This window comes from Boleophthalmus pectinirostris, unplaced genomic scaffold (assembly GCF_026225935.1).
Source record: "Boleophthalmus pectinirostris isolate CB_2022bp ecotype Guang Dong unplaced genomic scaffold, ASM2622593v1 HiC_scaffold_5, whole genome shotgun sequence".
NCBI classification, from domain to species: Eukaryota; Metazoa; Chordata; class Actinopteri; order Gobiiformes; family Gobiidae; genus Boleophthalmus; species Boleophthalmus pectinirostris.
The window spans coordinates 26,363,648-26,389,635 of NW_026571404.1; the positions used below are offsets into that span (position 1 = coordinate 26,363,648).

Here is a 25,988-nt window from a genome sequence, read left to right on the forward strand (position 1 = left end):
GCAATCTTTTATTTACAGTACATTCCCCATCCTGTCTCAGCCTTTTCCATGACTGTATTAGTAGTATTTCGTAGCTGTCTCCTAATAATTGGAAAGACATATTTAGTTAAATTTCTTCTAGCACGTGTCCCGGAGAGCAGAGAGGCGAGAAACGTGTAAACAACCACAGCATTATTGTCCTTTCACACCAGCCTACGGATCCCTTGCTTTTGCCACCAAGACAAACTGTCACCATTCCTCTTTATTGCATACAGTCAACACAACCTGCTGTCTTAATGTCACACGAGGCGGGTAACAAAGAACTCAAATCTCCTCTTCATCTGGGCTCTGCGCTCCGCTCGGCTGCAGTCTAAAAATGCATGTGGGAGATATATTCAGCACTTGAACGTTTTGGAGCTAAAATAAAAATTGAGATTCAGGAGCAGTGATGTGCCCAGAATGAACTGAATGGTAAAATCTTATGTGGCCATGTTGTCAAAGATTATATTTACCTAAAATGCATGTGGTGTCAAATTTTGGCCAAATTTCTTTTCAGACTTTGGAACAGCAGATTGGATGATTACTGTAACAGTGACCACTACTTCCATGGCCTGCTTTTATGTGGGAGAAAGTCAAAGTGTGCCATTTTGCCTATTCTGCAAAATGGGACACATTCGCTATTTGTCTGTTGTCATTTTCTGTATGTGACAGAAGTACTAAAATCTGACAAATAGATGGTCAAAAAATTATGTTTGAATGTTTGAATTATAGTCATTTTCCATGGCAGGCAAATAGTTATCTATTGTCAAAGTACAATAAAGAACTGGGGAAGAAGGAGCTGAGTCAAGAGCTTTGGGGAGCTATGGTAGTCAAAAAAGCCAAACAAGATCACCAAGAGCGGTTCCCTCAGTGACATTAAAGAATGGGTCAAATGCAGGGGACAAATCTTCCCTTCAAGGACAATGAAACATCCCTTTATCTTAACCTTAGGTGGTTTTGGTTTCTGTCCTGGATGCCTCCTGGGAAGTTGTCAAGAAAATTGAAAAATTTAAAGTTTAGTCAAATTTCATATTGAAAATTTGTGACACAGCTTTGACACACACAAAAATAGGGCTACTACATGCCAAAAATCCTAATCGCGATTATTTGGCTCATAATTTAAATCACATCTATTTCGAGAAAGTCACAACCAAATATCATTTAGTACTAATGTAATGAAACTAATGAATTATAGTTTTGGTTACAACATTTCTCTAATTAAATGGAGCAATAATTGAAATTACATTTGCTTCATAACACAGGCTTAGAAAAATATATGTTTATTATTGACCATCCATAGAAAAGTGAATTGTTTGCAGTAAATTACCAAAGCAACACCACACTGTAGCATAATGGGCTGAACATATGATATAAATTACACAGTTCAATATGTTTCACACTTGCAGCTATTCTAAACATATGTATTTGTGGATGGTAAACACCCCAGTGCTTGTGCTGTGAGTGTGTCCTGTTAGCCACTTTCACAAAACAGGTGGCAAATTGCTGTATTCATTTAAAAATGAATCTGCTTAGTGTCAACATCCCCAACAAGTCACCCCGCGTTACCAAAATAACCCTTCCTCTGTCCGCCTCCACGTGGACGGTTTTCCTAAAAAGCTCTCATTAAATCCACCGGGCTGACAGTCATGCAGCGCTTGGCATCCTGGGTAACACAGGCCTTGCGTTGGGACAATGTATGGCGTTTGAATAATTCATCAGTGGCCCTTGTTCCATATTCCAAAACAGGTCTCCGCATGGCAAAATCCCACTGATGCCGGGTCTTTGTGGTGTGGTTCTGCTTTGGCATTGGATCATGACTTCAGACATTTAAGGGTTCAGCTGGTTTCTGTATAAGAAGCGAGAGTAAACAGAGCTGGGAGTGTGTATTGTAACATGCATTAAAATCCCGCCTCCCCCAAGCGATGTTTAGGCTGTGTTTAAAGAATGCTAAAGGCCAAGTAATGGGGGCATGCACACCTAATTTGTCTAGACCACCAAAGTTAGAAATGTTAAGAAATTTATGTATTCTATTATACTAATGTAAATACTGTCTCCAAGCCTAACAACTGCAGGAATGTCTAAAAATAAATCACATATTTAGATGTTCTGGTGAAGGGTTCGCCACCTGCTTGTCTCCATGGAAATGTTATTGTGTGTTCTGAAATTTTTCACAATATGGCATTAACACAGAAAAAAGTTAGAGGTGAGCCAACTACCATTAAGAAAAATTAAATTTTTTATTTGAAGATATTAAGGATGCCGTGGTGTGGAGATGAGCAACTAGCTGGCATAGTTACAAAGTGCACCTTTAATTTATACAGCAATATCATAATGTTTATTCTATGTAGATTTACAATTGTAATTTTATCTACAAACATATGAAAAGAAGCAGAGACTGTGGGTTATAACAAGAGTAATATATTAGTAATTAGGATAATAAAGATGTTTGAATCTCCTTTCCTCTTGCTGCTGTTGATGAGAAAACAATATTAAATAATGATTACTTGAAAACTGATTAGTTTTCACAATCAAAGAAACACCGTGAAGGTTGTGAAAGTTTACAGCAGCACCACACTTGGAAATCCTTGTAGAGTGCAAGGGCAGGCTCACATTATATCCCATTGACTAATATGACACTGAGCAAATACACGTGTTTCATTATGACATGTTCCGGATGCAGATGTGAACTATGGCAACTATGCGGTGACAAACAGCCCGCTAAAGGCTACATCTATTATTGATCTGTACCATGCAACAGTTTAACTCGCTTACTGAGCTGGGGAAAGTTTTCTTGTAACGTGTAGACTTTCTCCAGATTCTCACCTCAACTGCCCTACGTTTTATCCTTGGCTTCCCAGCTCATTCTGCTCAAATATTTTTCTTTTTTTTTTGTTTTCTTTGTGAAACCAGGCCTAAAAAATGATAAATCCACAGGGGCACGTTGTGGATCTTTAGAAGTTGGAGGTTTAGCCTGGGGCAGTACTTCAGACTGTTACAGACTGGGTAGTTACATTAAGTGTCTACCCTTGGGCAGTGGTGTGCATGTTTTACAGTCATGTGCAAATACCATTGGATGAGGTTTTAGTCTTTAGTCAATAAGGGCAAGGCAAGTTTATTTAGTGCTTTAGAGAATAAGAATAAATACATTAAACAAACAAATCAAAATATAAATAATCATCATAAATTTAACATTAATAAAGGATTGCAAAAGGTTAAACTGTCAAATATTCATTATTTTGTTATTTACAACATTGGCAATAAGCAGGGGTTAATGGCTACTTTTAATGTTCATGAAAAGAGGCTGTTTCCATAATTTTTTTTTTTTTTTTCTGTAGTTCTGTAATAAAGTCAAACTTCTGTTGTTTTACCTTAGCACAGATATATTGTAAAAGCTATTGGATGCAAAAATAACAAACCAACATGGTGTGCTGTTAGCATGCTAGTTGTTTTTAGTAGGGTTGTGATGGCAAAACTTTGCTCTGGCCTTGGAAAGCACCGAAACTCACTTATCACTGCGGTAAATTATTAGCATGACAGCAAGGAATAAATTTGGACCACTGTGAACGGTTTAAAAGTCCTATATTATACAAAACTGATTTTTGTTGAATGTTGTTATCTCCTCAAAAACATACCTTGAGTTGTGTTTTGTTTCATTCATGCATGTTTGAGTAATCTTGCATTATTAGGTTGCCTACATTTCCAAAGCTCAAAATGTTCTGTTCCACCTCGTGATGTCATCTAGCAGTGGTTTACAGCAGTAGTTTACAGCTACCTTTTATCTTTGCTTAAATAGAGATTGGAAATTCCAGGGTTGAAATTATTCAAATTATTCTAATGAAGGTCTATGGAGCACTTCCTGCATTACCACCTGACATCACAAAGTGGAATGTAGTGTTTTCTGTTTAAGAGAAGAACTCAGCCTAAATATGCAAGATTTGTGTGCTGGATGTGTGAATGAAATAAAACATAACTCCAGGTTTGTTTTTGACGATGAAATGACATTATAACATAGATCAAAAAATAGTCCATCAAAAGCCTAAAAATAATAAAAAAATATCACTGCAAAGGAAAACTGATTTGCGTTGAGAGATGTTTTATTAATTCCATCACGATTCGAACACTTTTGTGAGGAAATAGTGTTCCTCTGTGGGCGTGGGTGTGACAGTGCCTATTATTATATACAGTACATTCTATTGTTTCTTTTAACAAGTTGTTCAGCAGCCCCCAATGGTGTTACATACTGCAAATAACCACCATTTTCAAAAACAATTAACTATAATATTATTCCTTTTTTTCTTTCAGCTTTTCGCTTGAGAGGTCACCCCAGCAAAACATCATCCCCTAATCTTGCAGTAATTTGATTCAGCACATTTTGTAACATCAGATGCCCTCCCAGATGCCACCCTCTTCTTTTATGTGAGCTTTGGACCAGAACAAAAAGCCTCCTGGCTGTGGCTTGTGATCCCTTGTGGCTGGATATTGCTATCATCTACAATTGACTAGGTAAATGATTTTAGCTCACTGTGTCTCAAGCTAACAGGCACTTTTATTAAAATCGTAAAACATAAAATGAACAACCTATTAAGTTTCAAACTAAGTAAAAATAAAGAGTACACATTTATTTGTATATGTAGAATACTTCAGTTTGTGGTGTTGTTATAATATTTATTATGCCTCTTAAATTAGTATTAGCATTAACCAGAGGTGGGGACTTACAAATTGTGACTTGGACTCGAGTCAGACTTGAGTCACTATTCTTAGGACTTGAGACTTGACTTGATAAAATGGAACTAAGACTTGTGACTCGACTTGAACTTGAAGGTCAGTGACTTGGGACTTGACTCAGATTTGAGCCCTGTGACTTGCGATGACTTGATGCTTCTCCTAAAAATTATAAAATTAAATAAATAAATAAAAGATTGTATAAATAAATAAAAGTATAAAAGAAAATACTTTTCTCTTTACAGTAGACACATGCAATGCTTAATTTTACAAGAACAAACTGGACCATGTCCGTCCCACTTCTGTTCGTTACTTTGGATGTAATTGAAATATTGTGATGTAGTGTCCTCAAACGCACTATAGTAATATACAGTACAATACAGTAAAGCATAGGGAACTACATAGAACATCATCCTTCATGACAAAATAACTGTTATTTAGCACTTCTGACCATAATGATTCACATTGAAATCTTTCAAAACATTTAAAAAGAAAAAATTGCATTTCTACAACTCTTATATAAATACTCATATATAAATATACCATAACTTAAAGTACAATTTATCTTAAAAGTCATATAAATTGCAAAAATCTAAGCTATATTTGGTACTTTGGTTTAAAGACTTGAAATGACTTGAAGCTCAAAACAGACAACTTGGACTTGACTTGGACTTAGGGGCTAGTAACTCAAGACTCAACTTGGACTTGCCTGTCTTTGACTTGGGACTTGATTCGGATTTGAGGTCAAAGACTTGAGACTTACTTGAGACTTGAAATACTACGGCTTGGTCCCACCTCTGGCATTAACACAGAGACACAAACATCTCTTTTTTGAAACACAAAAGTGTCCCCAGCAGCTCCCTGTTCACTGCTTTATCTTTAAATATTTATTCATTAGAACACAACTTGGCAAAAACCACATAGAGTTAAAATTCAACAAGAAGTCGTGACGCTATCAGTGTTGCTGCTGGGCGCTATTGTGCTCAAAGTCTATTTAAAGGTGCACTGTGTAACTTTTTGGTTGGTTTGTCCACCTCCGTCTTGTTTGTTTCATGTTTCTATGCTTTGAATGTCCCACATTATAAAATTAAACAGCTCTACCTTACATTTATTAAATTACAGGTGGTTTTATAGCTCAAAAATATTTAGAAAAACAGGCATTCTGACTGTGAGCTGGCTGCCTCTCTACAGATCTGACCTGGAATTTGGTCTGGTTTGGTCTCCATGAAGATAGAAAGGTTTAATGCCAATATTAAACCTTCCTTACAAAGCAATAACATCTCACCAGAAACATTACATAATGCACTTTTAACTCTCAATTTCAGTGTAGTTTTTTTCACTCTAACATTCCTGTTTTCAAAGTAGGAGTAGCATGTGTAATTATTCACTAAAGGCCTTTCCTCTATTTGGAAATGAAATTGCTTCTATGGTATTCTATTCTTAGTTTGCGGTGAGTGACAACCCCGTGAAACGTTAATTCCCACATAAGGTCACCCTACAAACCTCAGAGGGGTGTGGTGGGGGTGGGGGTGTTGTAATATCAGTTGAATCCGTACCATAGGGAGTTCTCCGGGATCTACTTAGAGCTGCTGTCTCAACGTCCCCGTGTCTTTCTTATTTTCTCATTCCCAATAACGCTTATCTTGTGCCCATTACAATGCAGAAGATAAAACTATTAGGCCACATGAGGAAACTGTCGTGCGGGAGAGGAGATGTGTCCAGGAAAGCACATGTGATATGACGGGCCTATTATTAACCCAGAGATAGGCAGCAGTGTGGAGATCAGAGTCTATGAGTGTAATATATGTATAATGCTTCTTTAGGATTATAGCGTTGAGTAATCAGTACCTGAGTTCATAGTTGTATGGAAATACATTGTTTCTATTTTTGTATTTAATATTTAACCATAAAAACCAGATGTGGTTTTCAAAACACTTTAATTGTCAGTGTTGCCTCTTCAGTTTTTTTGCATATATATTAATATGAGAAATGTTTATCAAGGCTCTATGGGACAGAGTTCTCATTTATCCATGTTTGAGGCTGGTGTAAAAATACATTTTCCCTATGACTAGTGATGCACCCATCTGAATATTGGTACCAATGCTAAAAAATTTGCTGGATCAGATATCATCCTCCAAATATCCTGGTTGGACTTAGGCATTGATGTAATAAGACTATTTACTGCTCATAGTTGACACAGAAATTCTCAGAATGTTTTAACTTTTATTTAGGCCTACTGTACCTAAAGCTGTTCTGTGGTCACAGGAGATGAATAACAGCTCCATAATACATTTGGATCAGTTTTTTTTGTTTAAAGGAAATAAATATTGTTTTCAGTATCTCCTCTGGTACTGGTTGATATCGGGCATCGACAAATGCTTAAAGCTATAGTATCAATATCGGTAATGCAACTGAAAAAGCAGGATTGGTGCATCCCTACTTACTATTCTTAAAGTGCAATGACTTTAGACTTGCCATCATCGCAGTGAGTTTTTAAGTGCTTTTCACAGCCATCAAAAGCGAGAGCAGAGTTTTGCCATCTTCCAATCCAATCCAATCCAACTTTATTTTTATAGCATATTTTATAAAAAAGACGGTTTCCAAAGTGCTTCACATAGCAATGTAAAACATTGCTTGGTAATGCCAACAACAACTAGCATGCTTGTTCGCACAATAAAACCCTTTATAATTAGATGAAGACTGTACACAGTGGGCAAGACCAATGTTTTTCAGATACATTTAAGATTTTTCAATCTTTAGCAACTTTCTGACACTTTTCTTATCAACAATTTAGTTTCTATTATAATTTTGCATGTTATCAAATCAACTATCAGTATGTCCTTGTAGACAATATAATGGCCTCGGTCTGGATCTGCATGTACTGAGACCGGAACCTCACATTTAGTGTTGAGATCTGAACAGCTCACACCAGGCCTAGGGTGAAAAATGGTGTGTCTGATGAAAGGAGTGGTGCTTTAAACACACCACCAACCGGAGCAAGTGTTTGAACATGGAAGATCATTTCTTTCATCAGATTTTGAATTTTAAATGGTGTTGAATTTCTCACTTTGAATTTTTTAACTCTGAAAAAACATGTCTGAATTATTTTTTATTCTGAATTTTAGTGCTGAAATTTTAAGTTTACATTATAAAAGTGTTTAAAATTCAATAGTTAAAAAAAATAACCTTTTAAATATTCAGCACAAATTCAGGCCCTCAAATTCAGAGTGTAAAATTCTTGGTGAAAAAAAAAATTGCAGGAAAGATCCAAGATGCCAAGACTCAAGATGATCTGATCTAATTTAGTAACAAGCAGAAAATGGTGTAGTGAACCAATCTTATTCATCAGAATTAGCCTCATCAAAACTTCATCTCTTTTAATTCTTAGGTATAAACCCCTCCCATAGGTGAGAACGACCAACAGGAAACAGTTACCTCTATGCTGCTCACTCACAATGATCGATTGCTTTTGCCTTGGAATCTTGGATCTTTGCTATGAAATTTTTCACTGTGAATTTTGCACTCTGAATTTTGACTGCTGAATTTGAGGGCTTGAAAATATTTGTGCTGAATATTTTAAAGGTGATTTTTTTATTTTGAATTTGACATACTGAAAAAATATACTTAAAATCTCAGCATCTCAGCAACTAAAATTCAGAATTTTTTTTTTTTTCAGAGTTAAAAATTCAAAGTATTTAAAATTCAAAATCTAATGGAACAAATTATCTTCCATATTTGAACCCATTCACCAGAGTACAAGGGTTATTAAAGCACAATAGACCCATGATTGGCCTAGTGTGTATAAGTGTCAACAACAGTGGCATGCTTAGGCTTTACTCTATGGAAGAAATGATTAGGACAAATTGGAGTCCAAGAGTTTTATGTAACCATGGAGGCTGCTAATATAGTACTCAAAACTGCGTGTGAATGATTGGTGTACTCTTCTGATAAGTTGTGTTTTACATAATGTCTTTTTAAAAGTCCTTCAACTTGATTAGACGCGAGCAGCACCATCATTTATCATATATTTTACTGAGTGTGGCTGTGTGTGCTGGTGTTGCTTCTATTACTGCTTCTACTCTGCTCTGGTAGCTCAGTTGGTAGTGTTTGTCCACTGATCTGAAAATTGACAGTTCAAATCCCGCTCTCAAAATACACATCAGTGGTTGAGTGGTCAGATCCGATTCCACCTCCCAGAGACGCATGCTGTCATTGTGTCCTTGGGCAAGACACTTAACCCACCTCATGCCTAGTTTCTGTGTACACTGGTGTGTGAGTGGGTAATTGGTTCCTTGGAAAAGCGCTATATGAAAATGTAACCATTTACCATTACAATGAATACTACTATGACTATTGTTCCAATTACTTCATCTTGTTCATTTCTGATGAATAGTTTCTATTATCACTACTGGAATTCAAACCTTGTTATTAATTGAACATTTTATTTGTTGAGTGTTATACATGTTTTCATTCGTAGATGAAATAAGTACTTTAAGGAGAATTATTATTATTATATATATTTTTTACAATGATTACTCAACACAAAAGCAAAAAAACAAAAAACAAAAACAAAACTGTATTATCCTGCAAGTGCGAAAACAATTACAAGTGCTGCTTCTAAAACTCTGCTACTTTAAAATCAAATTAAGTTTTTACTGCCCTAACACTTGAAATGCAATAGCAGTTGGATAGTAACAAAGTCATTATTTCTAGAGAAGCGTAATTGGCCAATATGATTTCTTTATGGTCTCATATTGATTTTTATGACTGAACAACCCACATTATTTGAGTGTGCTTGCTCCTCATACCTACCTTCACATTATGCCAGTTCACAGTGAGTCCCTACATGACTCTGTACGATAGTAGTGTGTAGTAGTATGTGTACTGGCTGGGAGCTCATCACTTTCCATCCTCATAATGTATGTGTCAGTGTGGCGGATGGGGACAATTAAGCGCCATAGCTCATCCCTCAGCAGATGTGTGTTTCGTTATGCAGACAGCAGTCCATTTGCATGTCAGACTCACACTGTGACGCTAATTCTATTGTATCTCTCATGTACTGTGGTCTAATGGTGCTCATTTACTGTTAGGGCTGTCAAAAATGTATGTGTGCTTTTTCTAGTTGTGCTACTCCAAAAGACAACATTTTCTTTGTATAATGTTATCTCTACTTCTACAGAACTTCTTTTTCTAATGTCTACTACTACTTTTACTTCAGATAAACAACAAACTACAACTTGCTACCACCTCCAGTGCTACTTAAAGGTGCATTGTGCAACTTTTCTGGTAGAGAGTCCGTCACCTGCTTGTCTTCATGGAGTTGCTATTGCTTTGCCTGGAATGTTCCATGGGATGACAATAACACATCTATCCAGCATTTATCCATTATGGGTGTTTTTATTGATCCAAAATACAACAGTTCTCTTGATTGCTTCTCCACAGATCTGACCTATGATGTCACCCGTAGTTGTCTCCTTTGAGATAGATAGAATTCATCTCTACTGTTTAACATTCTAGACTAAACATCTCCACAAAGACAAGAAGGTGATGGAAGTTTACACAATGCACCTTTAAGGGTACTACTTGTACCACTAAGTACTAATACTGTTATTTATTTTCTGCCTTCCTTTCTACTAAATTCTGCACCACTTGTCCCTGTTCCTTTTATCACTGCAAAGAAACAACTACTAATAGAACTTCTTCCATCAACCCGAAGGCCATAGGATTGATTCTCACTTGGGTCAGTGCATACTGTTGTTGTGTCTTCAGGCAGGACATCCACCTTGCCTATATATGTGTGTGAGTGAAAGTTTAGTTGTGGTCGAAGGGGCGGATCAATAGTAGCTTACAACAGCAGGTGTGGAGTGAATGAATAATGCAATGTAAAAGATGGACCATAAAGTGCTGTTTAAATCAAATGCACTATTATTACCACTTCTACTCTCTCTAAAATGAGCACTGCTGGAACATAATGAAGAAAAATAGCAAAGTACTGTACTTAAATATACATTTTAGGTATCTGTATTTTACTTAAGTACATCTTAAACTGGATACTTTTTACTTCACTACAGTTGTGAGCAGGTATCTGTATTTTCTACTCCACTACATTTTTGAACAGGACTGAAAAGTCCTATTATGTGAGACCTACTGAAAAGCCTGAGGGGCTATTTTTGAACACGTTTGTAGTTTGAGCAAACAAAAATATACAAATAAAATACATTTTTCATCTCTACCTTTTCTCTCCCTCCCTCATCTCTCCTTCCCTTTTCTCTCCCTGCCTTTTTGCTCCCTCCCTCACCGTTCCCTCCCTCATCCCTTCTGCCCTCATTTCTCCCTCCTCCTTCTCCCCCTCCCTCATCCCTCCCTCTTCTCTCCCTCCCTCCCTCCCTCCCTCTTCTCTCATTCTCTTTTCTCTCCTCTGCTCATCTCTCCCTCTCATTTCTCCTTCCCTCATCTCTCCTTTCCTCATTTTGCTCTCATCCCTCCCTCTTTTCTCTTTCCCTCATCTTGTTCTCATCACTCCCTCTTTTATCCCTCCCTCATCTCTCTCATCCCTCTCTTTTCTCTCCTTCCCTCATCTCTCTCATCCCTCCCTCTTTTCTCCTTCCCTCATCTCACACTCATCCCTCCCTCCCTCTTCTCTCCCTCTTTCCTGCTCCATCTCTACCTCCTTATTCTCTCCCTCCCTCATCTCTCATCCCTCCCTCTTCTCTCTCTCCTCTCTCCCTCATCTCTCCCTCATGTCTCCCTCCCTCTTCTTTCCCTCTCTCATGGTGTTTACCGATACACTAATAACAACAACTCCAGCACTAGAGCCAATTGTCGGCGCGGCCAATCCATCACCCGCCTGCCACCATTAGCATTCAGGGTTCATTAGTGAGCAAACACCCACTAAAAGCATAATTGAAGACGATAAATTCTCTCTCCTGGCTTGGAGTAGGGCCCTCCTCACTCCTGTTTTCACCTGTTTTTGCCAATAGGGCTTTAACACATCTGGGGAGAAAACACAGTATATTTATCCTTCACTGTCATTTTGCGACTGAGGATAGGATTTGACAACATTTTGCCTCTTCTCGCCCGGTGTTGGAAGCGCTGTGACATACTCTGTGGCCATTTGTGGGTGGAAGAGTCAACTGCTGAGGTGTAAACAGAAAAAAATAGGACAGCAGAAGAAGACAGTGACAATAATGGAAAAAGAAGGTTCAAGTACTGTAACTGCAAAATAATACTACACAACTTGACAGAAAAAACAAAAATGTAAAATGAACTGTGAAACATTTAGTGTTTAAAAGTGCACTATGTAACTTTTCTGATAGAAGGCCTGCCAGGATTCATGGATATTTATTGCTTTGCCTGGAAGCTGATTGGATTGGAAGCTGATCCTGTTGACAGCATTGAATTTTTCTTTTGCTATGGATCATATCTGGACAACTGGGGGATTACACAGCCATCTTTGGATGGAATGCTCCACAGTATGGCATTAGAGTTATCCATCTCCATGGAGACAAGAAAGTATAGGTGATTAGTGGAACTGACACCCACTCACAGTAAGAATGGAGACATAATGTACATAATGCACAAAAATATTACAATATTTAATATCACCAGAGGAGTCCACTATCTGATCTAAAGAAATACTGTTAATATAAGTATTCAAATAAATATATGTATTATATTTTCATATGAATGCTTATGTTTTGATCAGAAGTATTCAGTTACAGTGACTGAGTCACAGTGTAGTGTGACTTTTATTATTAAACATATGCCTATATCCAGGCCTATAAATTAAACATGGCATACAGCAGAGAGCAGATTGATTGAATACCTGAAGCCAACTATGACAAAGTAACCCACAGCCCTGAATAGCTCATATCACATTCAGTGTTGGCAATGACATGAAATATTAATCACAGAATTACTCCTGAAGCTCTCACTCTGGTTTGCAAAACAATCACCTTTCGTTCTTTTTTGCATATAATGTAGACTTACTATCACTTGTGTATTCAGTGGATAAAAACTAGTGTTTTGATTTCTCCTCAGGTGTTATAGAGCCAAGGTGGGTTTTTACAACACATTCTGACCTGCACCACACCGGGACAAGTACAAGTTCATATGAGAAGTTTTCAGAAGTTTGTTTGAGACGTGAATGCACCACATATAATATATATTTCTTGCATCGATTTGTTTTAACAATATCATAACTATTAATATGCCATTTATAGTGTATGTGTTGAAACATCTAGACTTGAATTTAGTGTGTGGATCTTGTACTTTTGCTGTCATATGCCATACCATTGTGAAAACAAAAATCATAACATCCTCCAGCATTCGTTACAAAACATATGAATCATTAAAATACATGTTATATCAGTAAAGTGTAATTTTCACTCTTGGACTAATGCTTTCAGGATTAGTGATTGGAAAAATACTTTAAAATATATTTAGTTTCAGAATACTTGCATTTAAATGCAACATATTCTGTTACATTGTCCTAGTAGTATTCCCAATACTTAATACTTTTACATTTATTTGCATTATATTATAGTGTAATAAACTAGAAAAGGATTGAAACAGCTTTATGTATTATTGCAGTGCCTTTTAAGTTTTTATTTATCAGTGATTAGTGAAGGAGTAAGGTACTGTATTGTACATGTATTCTAATATAATGTATTTATGTATATACATTCTTCCTTTCACTGTTCAGGTAATGATAACGTGAAAGGGCCCATATAACACCATTTCCTGATCTCTGTTATAATGTTGTTTATTCATTACAAACATACCTACAGTTTTGTTTTGATTAATTCACACATGTTTAGCCCACAAACCCAGCTTATTTAGGCTGAGTTCTTCTCTCAAACAGAAAACACTCTTTTCCATCTTGTGATGTTCATGAGGTAATACAGGAAGTGCTTCACTGTGTTTTTAAACTCCATAAACCTTCACTAGAATCATTTGGATAATTTCAGCCCTGGAATTGCCAATCTCTGCTGAACTAAAGCTAAAAGTAAAAGGTAGCTGTTAACTTGAAAACTACCACCGCATGACATCACACGTTGGAGCATTTTGAGCTTTGGAGATGTAGACATATTAACGGGTAACATTATAACATGTCTTAAAGATCACAAGAGTTAATTTTGTGTAATATAGAACTTTAAACTACATCTCTATTACATGACATGTTACACTTCTAATGTTATTTGAAGTAACTTTACTAATATTTCATTATCAGTTACTATTATGACAAATTAAATAACATTCTGTGGTAAAATTATAGGATTGGCTTTCTATTACAGTGCTGTGATTCATCTTGAGATTTGATCAGCACAGTCTTCATACTGAGGCAGCATGAACCCAACCACTTGTACCACCCACTGACTAGACTTGTGATTGTGAGAGCATATCCTTTCTACTCCCATCAGAACTGTCTCTGCGCCCATCTACACATCGAGGTCAACCTTATATGCGGAGGTAATCACAAAATAGGCTTTTGATATCGAGAAAGACAGATGAGACTGCCCGCGTTTCCCCTGCGAATTTACTGAATCAAATTTGCAAAACCTATTTCAGGAATGCCGTGCCAGGTACAGTCACGTCACCTGGCTTGATTTGATTGGCCGAAACAGAATACACCCCTTGACGACCGCAGTTAATATGTTGATGGCAGACGGTTCGACAGGAAGGGGTGGGCCCATTGAAGTCAATGAGACAGAGCAGCAGTTGAGAGATGCTTTTATTGCATGTTATATCATTGTGTTTGGACTGTCATAGAGGGGAATTATGTATTATGAAGCTTGGAGTGTGTTCTGAAAATGTGTATGTTTTGGCCAAGACTAGTGTTTGCTAAAAGGGACATGGGCAGTATGCGAGAGGAGTTAGCGCTAGCAAAATCACTGAGCTGTTTATGTAAGTGTCCATATGGGCCTGGCTTTTGTAAGTACATGTAAGAATGCTGAAACAAAACACATTAGACTATGTTAAAGACAGCGATGAGGCATAACTCTAGGCTCTATTGTTCTCTGCTTTTGTATATCGTAATACATTTGTCTGCGTGTCATCCCACTGTAAAGAACTATTTTTTCTACGTAGCTCCTTTTGTAAAATGAGAAAGTGATAGTCTCTGTGTATCTAAAACTTCGGGTTAGTATCTGAGCTGCACCCTGCGTTAGGTTACAAACTACCCAGGAAAGCTCCAATCACCCTTGAACCCCAAGCTGCAAGAAGTTGTGGTGAAACTTGTAAATAAGAACTATGTTGCAGTGTTTTTTGTTTGTTTTTGTAAAGTCAAATTTATCTTTCTTGGTAGAAAACCGGAACTTAAATAAGTATTTCAGAGGTCCTGAGGTTAATTTCAGTTACTAAAGTTTTCTATTAAGCTGAATAAGCACCTATCGGACCTCTACCACCAAAGATCAAGGATGCAAATTCATGTGTTATTCTGAAATATTAAACTATTGATATGTTTGCAGCTGATGGGGTGTGAAGCTAACTGTAGGCACTGCTCTGTTAGAAGCCCTGTTACTCAAATTAGACTTAATCTTATCTTTATTTTAACACAATCTAACCGGAAAGAGCTGATTTACGGTAGTTGTTTAGTTGATTTGTGTGTCTAAACAAGTCACTCACACATAAAATTAAAGTGTAAAACCATTTTGTATATTTTCTTGAGTTTTTCAGACTATCTTAAAACATTTTTGCCTGTGTTTGCTAATGTGTGCATTGTGTAACCATGTTATCTGATGTAGAACACACCCAGCATGACATCACTGCAAAGTATCAATATTATCAATATATTCGCACACGACTACAGTATGGCATCATAGGAAATGCACAGTCATTACTTTAAAAAGGTCAGTAGGTCACTCACTGCTGATAAAAGCACCTTTGAGAAAGTACACTCAGTCAGTAAGTCAAGGACAGACACAGTGTCCACAGCCAGTTATTCATTAAGAGAAAATAAACAGACTGACAGACAAGGTGAAATTTGACATACATTTTAGCCATGTGGTTTATTATCTGCAAAATATTATACTTGAGATAACTAATTTACCAGTAGGATTAGGAAAAATTGCATAATTTCCTTTTTTCAGACTAATTTAAAGAGACATTTATTAGACATTAACTTTTCTAAATGGAGACACTATTGCTTTGCCTGAAATCTCTACAGTATGGCATTGAACTTATCCATCACTGACCTTAATAAATACTTAAAAAATGCACTGTTACTATGAGTGTGGTTACCACTCCCCAGATCTGACTTCTACTTTTCTCCATGGTGATGTTATGGTTGATTCAGTGGAACATTACAAGCATAAATAACATTTTAATTTCATTGTGCTTTCATCGTACTTATCGCACTTTCCATGGTTAATAGCTAGGAAGGGGGGTAGGGTGGGGGTGCATAATAGTGTGTGCTGGTGACCAGGTGCAGGGCTGTAACAGAGGCTCATATGGGGAGCACTGGGGATGTGACAGACTGAGGCTCACTGCAGCCTGTATAAAGTCTGTTAGACCCAGTGGACTCCAGGTACAGGCCCTTTAACTAAATCCCCAAACACCTCCTGCAGTGAGTTACTAGCTTTAATACTGAGAACATTTTACACTGTGTATCTGTATGTGCTGCCAGTGACACCCCACAGCTTCCCATCAGACATGCTCTTTGTCATGTAACACAACAGGACCCCGGAGCTCCCTTCCGTGCCTCCGCCTTCTCATAAACACCCACTCTACGCCGCCACGGAGAAGACAGTGGCGAGCTAGTGTCAGCGCCTCCGTCCCCTCCTGTGTTCCAAGCACCCTTCAATATCCTCCCTACCCCCCTATGGGCCCTTCAAAGACCCCTCTCCGTCTTCCTGCTCTGGCATGTTTACATAGACTCTCCTCCAATAGGCAGATGCTCGCACTTCCATTTAAGGATTGATTGCAATAGACTATCACTTACATGTGTGTAGTGTCTGTGTGGAGTACTATCACAGCTCCGGATCTGGAATTGGCCTTGCACGGAATGGCTTTGGTCCCAAGAGCGTGGAATTTCATAGTTTGGTTAGCGGGAATTGTTAGAAATGAGCTGTCACCGGGCTAAATTTAATACGGAGCGACATCCAAAATTTGAAGATTGGAATTTTGTTTTGTTTTAAAAGGAGACCTAAGTTTACACTAGGCCCCATCCAGAAATGACGTCATTTCACTCCATAGCATTTGGAGATGAGTTCTGTGTGTCATTTTTAGAATGCTTCTTACAGTGCTCTACATTCTTCGGATAAAACTAACTAATCATTGTATTTATATAGCGCCTTTGAAGATACCCAAAATGCTTTAAATTGCATTATGCATTCACTCCATACCCAGTGGTGGTAAACTACTAATGTAGCCACAGCTGCCCTGGGGCAAACTGACAGAAGTGAGGCTGCCAATCTGCACCATCGGCCTGACCACGACCAATACTCACTCCACATTCATACAAGGCACTGTGGGTGAAGCTCCTTGCCTAATGACACAACTGCAGTTTTTGCCACTGGCGCCCCACTGTGGCAACTGGAATTGCCAGCAGTCTTAAATTAAAAGTAAAATTTACACTCAAGACACATTTGCACTTGATAATTGCATGATAAATGGATTGATTGTTATTAGAAGTACAGGAGGTAAACTACTTGTTTTTTACTCATGGGAACATGAGTACTTCTACAGCTACTGTGTTTCATGGAAGTTCATTAAACTGAGATATTAAATAAGTAATTGACAAGGGAGCATGAAATGATAAAAGAACATGGCTGCAAATATGCATTTATCTTTTACCATTCTATTACCATATTTTATACTGTTACTTGAGTACAAAAGTTTTACTACACAACTGAAGTACTTCTACCACCTCTGACCTCCCCCAAGTGTAAATTCCCAGACTAATAGGTTAACTTCAGTTCACCTCAAAGTGGCTGTGTTGACATATCCTTAGGCCTGTCTCTATTTTGCCTCTATATTCTTGTACCTGTCTGGGCCCTCCTCACAGTCATACACTACACAGACTTGTCTAAGTGAGGGGAGCGTGCCATATCTAAAGAGTCTCAGCAGCAGCAGCTTGTTACGGCTCCTGTCAGTACGACCTACCACAGAGGTGAGGATGTGTGAGATCCTCCAGGCCCTGCTCCGGTCAGCATCATATCAACACAAAACTCTTTATTTCACCTGGAGGCTGTTTACTTCAATATTTTGGATACTGTTGCAAACTTGGGTGCATAATGCAATGTCTGACTATGTTTTCTTCACACTGAAAGAAATAAAACTTCAAAATTATGTGAATATTTTACAGTTTTGTTAGATTGCTCTATGACTCTTGTGAGCTTTAAACCATGTTATAATGTTGTTACCTCATCAAAAACATGCCTCGAGTTGTTTTGTTTCACTCACACATTTGAGTAATCCTGCATTATTAGTCTGTCTATAAGCAGCTACCTTTTACCTTTTGTCAAATAGAGTTTGGCAATTCCAAGGCTGTCAATATCCAAATGATTCTAGTGAAGGTGTTTGGAGTTTAATAACAAAACGGAGCACTTCCTGTATTACCACATGACATCACAAGGTGAGACAGAGTGTTTTCTGTTTGAGAGAAGAACTCCTAAACACCTAAATATGCAGGGTTTGTGTGAATGCAACACACAGCCCAACTCCAGGTATGTTTGTGATGAGGAAACAACATTATAACATAGATTAGGAAATAGTCTAAAATGGTCCCTTTAAATATACTGCAGATAGATTTTTTATTTTTTCATTTTATTTGAGATGAATTTTAGAGAGGGTCTGGCAGCCTCTCGCAACAGTCTTGGAGAAAACTATATTCTATTTTAAAATCTGGTTGGTGTGGGCAGATTTATGTATTTATGCACACCTATATTCATTTTTTGCACCATTCTGCCTATAATTTAATAATAGTAAAAATACACCAATTTCATATTGCATTTTTCACAGTAACTTAAAGATGCTTTAGAATAATTAAACATAAAACAAGGACTGGACAAACAAAAACAAGTACTGAGGAAGCAGTTTTTTGTGGGGGTTTCATGAGGAAAAGTTTTCAGGTATGTTTTGAAGGTGTTCAGTGAGTCTGAATTTCTGATGTGGCAGGAGAGAGATCCAGATCCAGAGGGTTGGAGCAGTGATGGCGAAGGCTCAGTCCTTAAGGTCTGGTTTGATTTGACTGTTGGAGTGAGGAATCAGCTGATAGAAGCGGGGAGTGGGGTGGTGGGGCTGGAGGAGGTCAGTGAGGTATGGAGGCGCCTGGTCATGGAGGGCTTTGTAGGTGATGAGAAGGATGGTGAAGTTGATGCTTTGTTAGATGGGGAGCCAGTGGAGTCATAGCAGGCTGGGAGTCATATGATCTTGTGAGGAGTGTGGGTGAGGAGGATCTGTTTGAGAGGTATAGGAGGTGAATAAGGAGAGAGCTGAGCCAGTGACGGAAACAATATTACATTAGTCCTACATTACATAAAATGTACTCTTGTGAGCTTTAAGCCATGTTAGAATGGTGTTACCTCCTCCAGAACATACCTGGAGTTGTGTTTTGTTTCATTCACACATGTTTGATTAATCCTGCATGATTACTCTATCTATATCTCCAATGCTCAAAATGCTCTGTTCCACTTTGTGATACCATGAGGTGGTAGATTTCAAGTTATCAGCTACCTTTTACCTTTATCCAGTTTATTCTAGTGTATGAAGATTAAAAACACAGTTCAGCACTTTTTGTATTACCACATGATATTACAAGGTCGAACCGAACTGTTTGAGAGAAGACCTCAGCCTAAATATGCCGGATTTGTGTGTTAAACATGTGTGAATGAAACAAAACACAACTGTGATGAAACACCATTATAACTTAAATAAAAAAATAGCGTAGTATGGGAAGAAGAAGGATTTTAAGAAGGCAGTGTCTCTTTCTAGTTAGTAACATTGCAGTGGGGCAGACTGCCAGGTTTGTGGCTGCTATTTTGCGCCAGTAGCATCTCATCATTTCAGGAAAGAAGTTTCATCAAACGATCTTCATATGAGGGAGTGACTGTTTTGACCAAGTTCAATGTTATGTTTAAATTCTCTAAAATGTATGTAGACATTTTTGCACATGGAATACTAACTTCAATACTAACATGGACAATGTAACTTTTTTGGTGGAGGATCCTCTACCGGCTTGTCTCCATGGAGATAGATTGCTTTGCCTTGAATGTTCCACAGTACTGCAATAAAAGTATCCAAGTATCTTTCTGGACACAATCAGATGATGCCACTAGGTCAGATCTGTGGAGAGGAGACTACACATACTGTGGAACGTTCCAGGCAATGCAACAACATCTCCATGGAGACAAGTCAGTGACAAACTCCCCACTTAGAAAAGTTACATAGAGCACCTTGTCTCTTAATCGCAGAATGGAGAGTCATTAATATCCTTGTAATGTTTTGAAGGCTGGAAGCACCTGAAGGAAAAGCAATAGGGCTCATTTCACGGTGAGTGAAGCAGTCGTCACACTTTATTATAACGTAATACTCTGTCTGTTTTAGATCCAGCTGACGATTATCTTCAAATGTCAGAAAGGTAATCAATAATTTACTCCATAGCACTCCAAGGGTATGTGCCGTAAAAGGTTAAAGGAATAAAAATAACCATCTCAGCAGGTTACATAACTTTACTGGGAATTTTAATGGGCTCATATTATACTCTTTTCTGCTTTATGTTATAATGTTGTTTCCACATCACAAACATTTATAGAGTTGGGTTGTGTTTCATTCAAATCACACTGTTCCACCTAATGTCATGTGGTAATACAGAAAGTGCTCCACTGTGTTTTTAAACTCCACACACCTTCAGTAGAACTATTTGCATAATTTCAGGCCAGGATTTGCCAATCTCTACTGAACAAAAGGTAAAATGTAACTTTGGAGAAGTAGACTAATATCTCTATGAAGGGTTGCTCAAAACATGTGAATGAAACAAAACACAACTCTATAACATCATTATAACATGCTTTTAAACTCACAAGAGTCATTTTTGTGTAATATAATACTTTTAAGCTTTAATGTCTGACACGTATGTTGGTCTAGGACATAGCAGGGCATTTTCAATCTTAAATAGCCCTTCAGAAATTACATAATTGACTTGATTATGTCACCCTTTGGAATGTCAGCAATGGGAAGGTTTAGCGATTGCATCAAAATATTTATTCCCTGCTAGAACGTAAATTGGAACAAGCAGACAAAACGAACATGCTGTCTCAAGAGCCGTCAGTCTGTGGATGGATTTCTTGTAGCAACAAATAAATGTTTTGGGTTTGTTTACACAGTATTTTTCCACTAATACGCAAAGGGAGGTCCTAAATAGCTCTGTTGAGAAAATAAAATAACTGGTGTACTTTAATGTACTTAACTTTCCTTTTCTGTTTGTTTTTCAATTGGGGAAGGAGGACTGCAGCATTGTCTTTTTAAAAAACGTGTGCTGAAACTTCATAAAAGCACTTTGGAATCAAAAGAAAACGCTGCATCCATTATGTCTCTTCTTTGCTTTGAGCTCAAACTAATTAGTGTTCTTTATAATTGAACCTTTCACTCCAGCCCACCTGCGCTAACTCAGCTTTTTCAAACTTCTCTAGCGTCACCTTCACCTCTCGCTCCTCCGCCTCTGTGTCTGCTTTCAGAGCTGTTCCGATGGGGAGTGGTTTCGGGGCCAGCGGTGCCATTCTCAAGCATGTTTTATGAAGTGTCTCTGTGTAAAATATAGTACAGAATCAAGTGTATGGTATTATGTAGGTAGAGCTGACATAAAGCTGTACTTGATAGAGAAATACTGCTGATAGATTCTAGCTCAGCATTACATTCACTGTAGACTAAAAGCTTTAATGACCACTCAATACTGATTACTTATCATTCGTGCATTTCACTGCTAGGTTGAAAACTATTAAGAGTTATTGCTGTTTTTAAAGGGCCTTCTGGCATTGCATACTGTTCTTTTTAAGCAAAATGCTGCACATTTTATAGAGTGATTGTGATGTGGCTGTCAGAAACTATCTAGCTGTGTCTGGAATCAGGATACATTTATAATCCCGCTTTAAAGGGTCCATATTACTCTATTTTCTGATCTATGTTATAATGTTGTTTCCTTGTCAAACATACCTTGAGCTGTAAGACACAACGGATTCCAGGCACTCCAAAACAGTAGAAAAAGTTAACACATCGCACGAGGAAAAATATAATTAAAAGGCCTTTATTTGAATGGCCAAAGCCAACATGTTTCGACCTCAACTGGTCTTCATCAGGGCTTAATTAAGAACAAAGCATGGGTGTGGCCTTCAAATAGAACACATCAACCAATAACAAGGCTGGAGTAAATTGGAGGCAGACAAAACAGGTGCACAAAGACAGGACATGGTACAGGCAAAAAAAATATATAAAATTATAAAAAACAATTATAAAAGAACAATTATAAAAAACAGGACAAATCAAAGCCAAATACCTTGAGCTGTATTTTGTTGCATTCACATGTTTAACACAAACTACACAGGAGTATTTCTCTCAAACAGAAAACTATCCGTTGTACATTGTGATGCCATGTAGTAATACAAAAAATGCTCTGATGTGTTTTTAAACACCTTCACTAGTATCATTTGGCTCATTTCAGACCTGGAATTGGAAATTTACGGAACTAACGATAAAAGGTAGCTGCTAACTTAAAAACTACCACTTCATGATATCACAAGGTGGAACAGCTCAATTTCATATTTGGAGATGTAGCCAGTCTAATAATGCAGGATTACTTAATATATGTGAATGAAACAAAACACAACTCCATGGATGTTTTTGATAAGATAATGTTAAGTCACATTGTAACATGACTTAAAACCCTCAAGACTCAGTTCTGTGTAATATAGGACCTTTAAACGTCCAGAAAAAATTATGATGCAATTTATAGTGTTCAGAAATACCTTTGACTTGACTTGCATGCCAGATCAGTAACAATATTATTACTTGTAAAGACCCTTCCATGAAAGTGTCACTGTTTAATACAACCCAAGGCAAACTGTTCTGATAAGACATAAACATATTTTGTACACTACTGTTTTACAAGTTTTCCTAGCCTTTACCCACACTTGAAATCCATATTAATCTCTGCCAGTTTCACATATTGTCTGAGTACTGCATGTAGTGGAGCCATTTTGTGTCGACTGCTTAACCTCTCAGGGCTTATTTTTCTCTCTGTGCCATTGTTATTTTATCAGTGGCAGTCCCTGTCAAACCTCCATCTGTTTGTAGCTCCTGGTGCCAGTGCAGAACTCACTGCTGGAGTTATCTGGATTGTGCAAAGAAAAAATGTCTGCCTCAATAAAAGACAGAGCGCTCCTGGCTGCCCGTGGTCATAAAGCAGAATAAACAAGGTTAGGGCGAATAATGCGCAGTTCTGCTTCCTGCCATTAACCGACTGACCGGACTTCTTCTTCTGTATATAGGCTCAAGTACAGCTCCTATTACCGCTCGGCTCGGGTCTACACTCCCCTACAGGAAATTTGCACTATCCATATGTCCTATATAAAAAAGCATCTGTTCTTAAAAAACAATATACCAGCCTATTACAGTTTGACTTTGCACAAAACTTCAGGGAGAGTAAACTTTTCTGTGGTGACAAGTAATTTTGTTATCTAACCGCCAATTTACACCAAAGCAGTAACAGCACCTAAGCACAGCAGCGCAGCACACACAGCATACGCACAGGTATCGCTTTCCATTTCAGTTTACACCAGCATTCTCATACATGTGTCCAACGGCCGTCATTGCGCTACACGGCGCTCAAATTAGGTTCTAATTTTTCAGGATCAACGGAGCGTCTCCAGGCTTTTTAGCAGGGGCAAGACAGGAAATAAATAAGCATGTGGTGCCAAACTAAATATCCAATGCCCTTTCAAAATACATTCTCTAAAACCACTACAGTTGCAAAAACACCGTGCGTCGCATCCAGGAGCTCAGGCAATGACTCGTGATGGACTACGGAAAGTTTACAGCCATGGAGTATAAATATAAAATGTAAAATATAATCCTCACAGCAAGAAGGTTCTGGCCTCACAGCAAGAAGGTTCTGGGTTCCCGGGTCGCCCGGGCCTTTCTGTGTGGAGTTTGCATGTTTCTCCCCGTGTCTGGATGGGTTTCCTCCGGGCGCTCCGGTTTCCCCCATCAACCCAAAATATGCTACACAGGTCTCCATAAAACAGTTGATAGTCAAGGTCAGTTAAATACAATCAATTCAATCATTGTGTCCTTAAGCAAGACACTTCACCCACATTGCCTAGTATGAAAGTGGTGTGTGCGTGTGAGTGATGGTGGTGGTCGGAGGGACCGATGGCGCCGAGTCGCATGGCAGCCGCGCTTCTGTCAGTGTGCCCCAGGGCAGCTGTGGCTACAATAGTAGCTTACCATCACCAGGGTATAGAGTGAATGAATAATACTGTATGAATGAATGCTGAATGAATAATGCTGAATAATGCTCTGTAAAGCGTCTTTGGGGACAGAAAATGTCTGTGAAAGCACTATATAAATAAATAAATAAAACACTTTACGGCATCACAGCAACTTTACAAGAATAACTTCTGAAGGAAAAGGCACATGGTGCAGACAACCTAAGTTAAATGGTGAGTAGCTTAATTAATGTGAGCGCCACAGATACGGCCTGTACAGTTATTGCTACAAAGCATCGTCTCTCTTGTAGTCAACTTTTACATTGTGATTTAAAACATAATTCATCCAATCAAAATGAATACATAAGCAATGTAAAAAGTGTAGTGTTTATATGTGAGAATACACAGAGGCTGGTGTCTCAGGAGCAGCTCTGGTGCCTCTGGTGTAAATTGACGCTTTTAAAAGTACACGCTCCTGGTGTAAATTCCAAGTAATGCTTAAATGATTTATTTGAGTAAATATGGATTTACTGGCTTTTTCATTGCAGTTTGTAGATTGTCAGTGCAGTAGCAATAGACATCAGTTGTGATAGTACAGCATGTATAATTTTTAAAATAAAATAATGATTTCTATTTTGAATACATTTTTTAAACTGTAACTGTAATGTATTTTACAAATAGTAATGTAAAGTTATGTGTGTGTAATCCTTCAGTTTTACAGGAAGGATACATAGCACAAGAAAATTTAGTTCTATCAAAAGTTTAAAGTGAAACTTTTGTCCAGTTGACAGAATTGAATGTTCTAGTGTAATGTTAAAGGTGCACTGCTCGACTTTTCTGGTGGCATAGTGCTAAAACCTGCTTGACTTGTGACATAAAGGTTTATTTTCTATACTGCTGAAAGTTCTAGACAAGCACTTGAATTTCCATGGAGACAAACAGGTGACGAACCCTACTCTCGAAATATTATGCAGTGTACCTTTAAGTTATAGTATCAATAGTATTTTGCAACTGTATGTTTACAAAATTCTGACACACTAGTATTTTTAGCATGAACAATCTTTATCTAATCTGTTCTAAACCTCGACCACTTCACTGTTAATCCAAGTGAACAGCTGAGGAAACTAAATAGCATTTGTTGTGCTTGTACTGTTTAAATAACTCTTTCTCCTCAAACTGCGGCCTCAAATGTTACTGTAAAACCACCGCTCCGCTGAAGAAGTACTGAAATGTGCATTGTGGATATATTACATGAGAAAAAATATCAGTGTTGTTCTTTAGTCCATCTTGTGTTGTGGTGGCCATATTCTCTGTTCCCACGTTTCTAAATCACGTAACACTATTATAAGTACAATTTTCTTTTTCCATTTTCAAACTGAGTAAATGAAGACTAGGACAATATAAAATAAAATTGACTACAAAATTATCTTTGCAAGACCTTTGTGTGCAGTGTGGTGAAATGGCTCCTACTCTGCATAGGGCTGACCTTTTCATCCTGAAACTGCTTATAGACCCGACCTCATACACTGTAGTGGAGTGTAGCTTTCAGCTCCAGTCAAATGAAGCTCACTGCTAGCTGTTATAGGAGCAAATCTGGAGCTCAGTCCAATTAATATGACCATTTTAAGACCAAAATGACAAGGCTCACTACAGCTGTTAGACAGAGAGGCGTGACAATTTTCCAATGTGTAGTCAATTGGAATCAAAGTCGAAGGAGCCGGAAGTGCCCCATGCTCACTTCCTATTTGGAACACGGTAGCTATTATTGCAGAGATATTTCCTGCAGTAATTTCATTCATTTAAAGTATGTTTTCTAAGAGTACTTTT

General features: G+C 37.9%; 1 protein-coding gene and 1 long non-coding RNA gene across 2 annotated transcripts in view; both read left to right on the forward strand.

Moving 5' to 3' along the window:
• Positions 1 to 4,415, forward strand: part of LOC110156803 (uncharacterized) — a 94,978-nt gene extending 90,563 nt beyond the window's left edge. Inside the window, exon 3 of the long non-coding RNA XR_002318657.2 lies at positions 4,321 to 4,415. This is a non-coding gene — a long non-coding RNA (uncharacterized LOC110156803). The remainder of the gene's footprint in view (positions 1 to 4,320) is intronic.
• Positions 4,416 to 4,450: 35 nt separating this feature from the next.
• chrm3a (cholinergic receptor, muscarinic 3a) overlaps positions 4,451 to 25,988 on the forward strand; it is a 31,480-nt gene continuing 9,942 nt past the window's right edge. The window contains exon 1 of the mRNA XM_020921489.2: positions 4,451 to 4,521. The gene's annotated coding sequence lies outside the window, so the exon portion shown is untranslated. The remainder of the gene's footprint in view (positions 4,522 to 25,988) is intronic.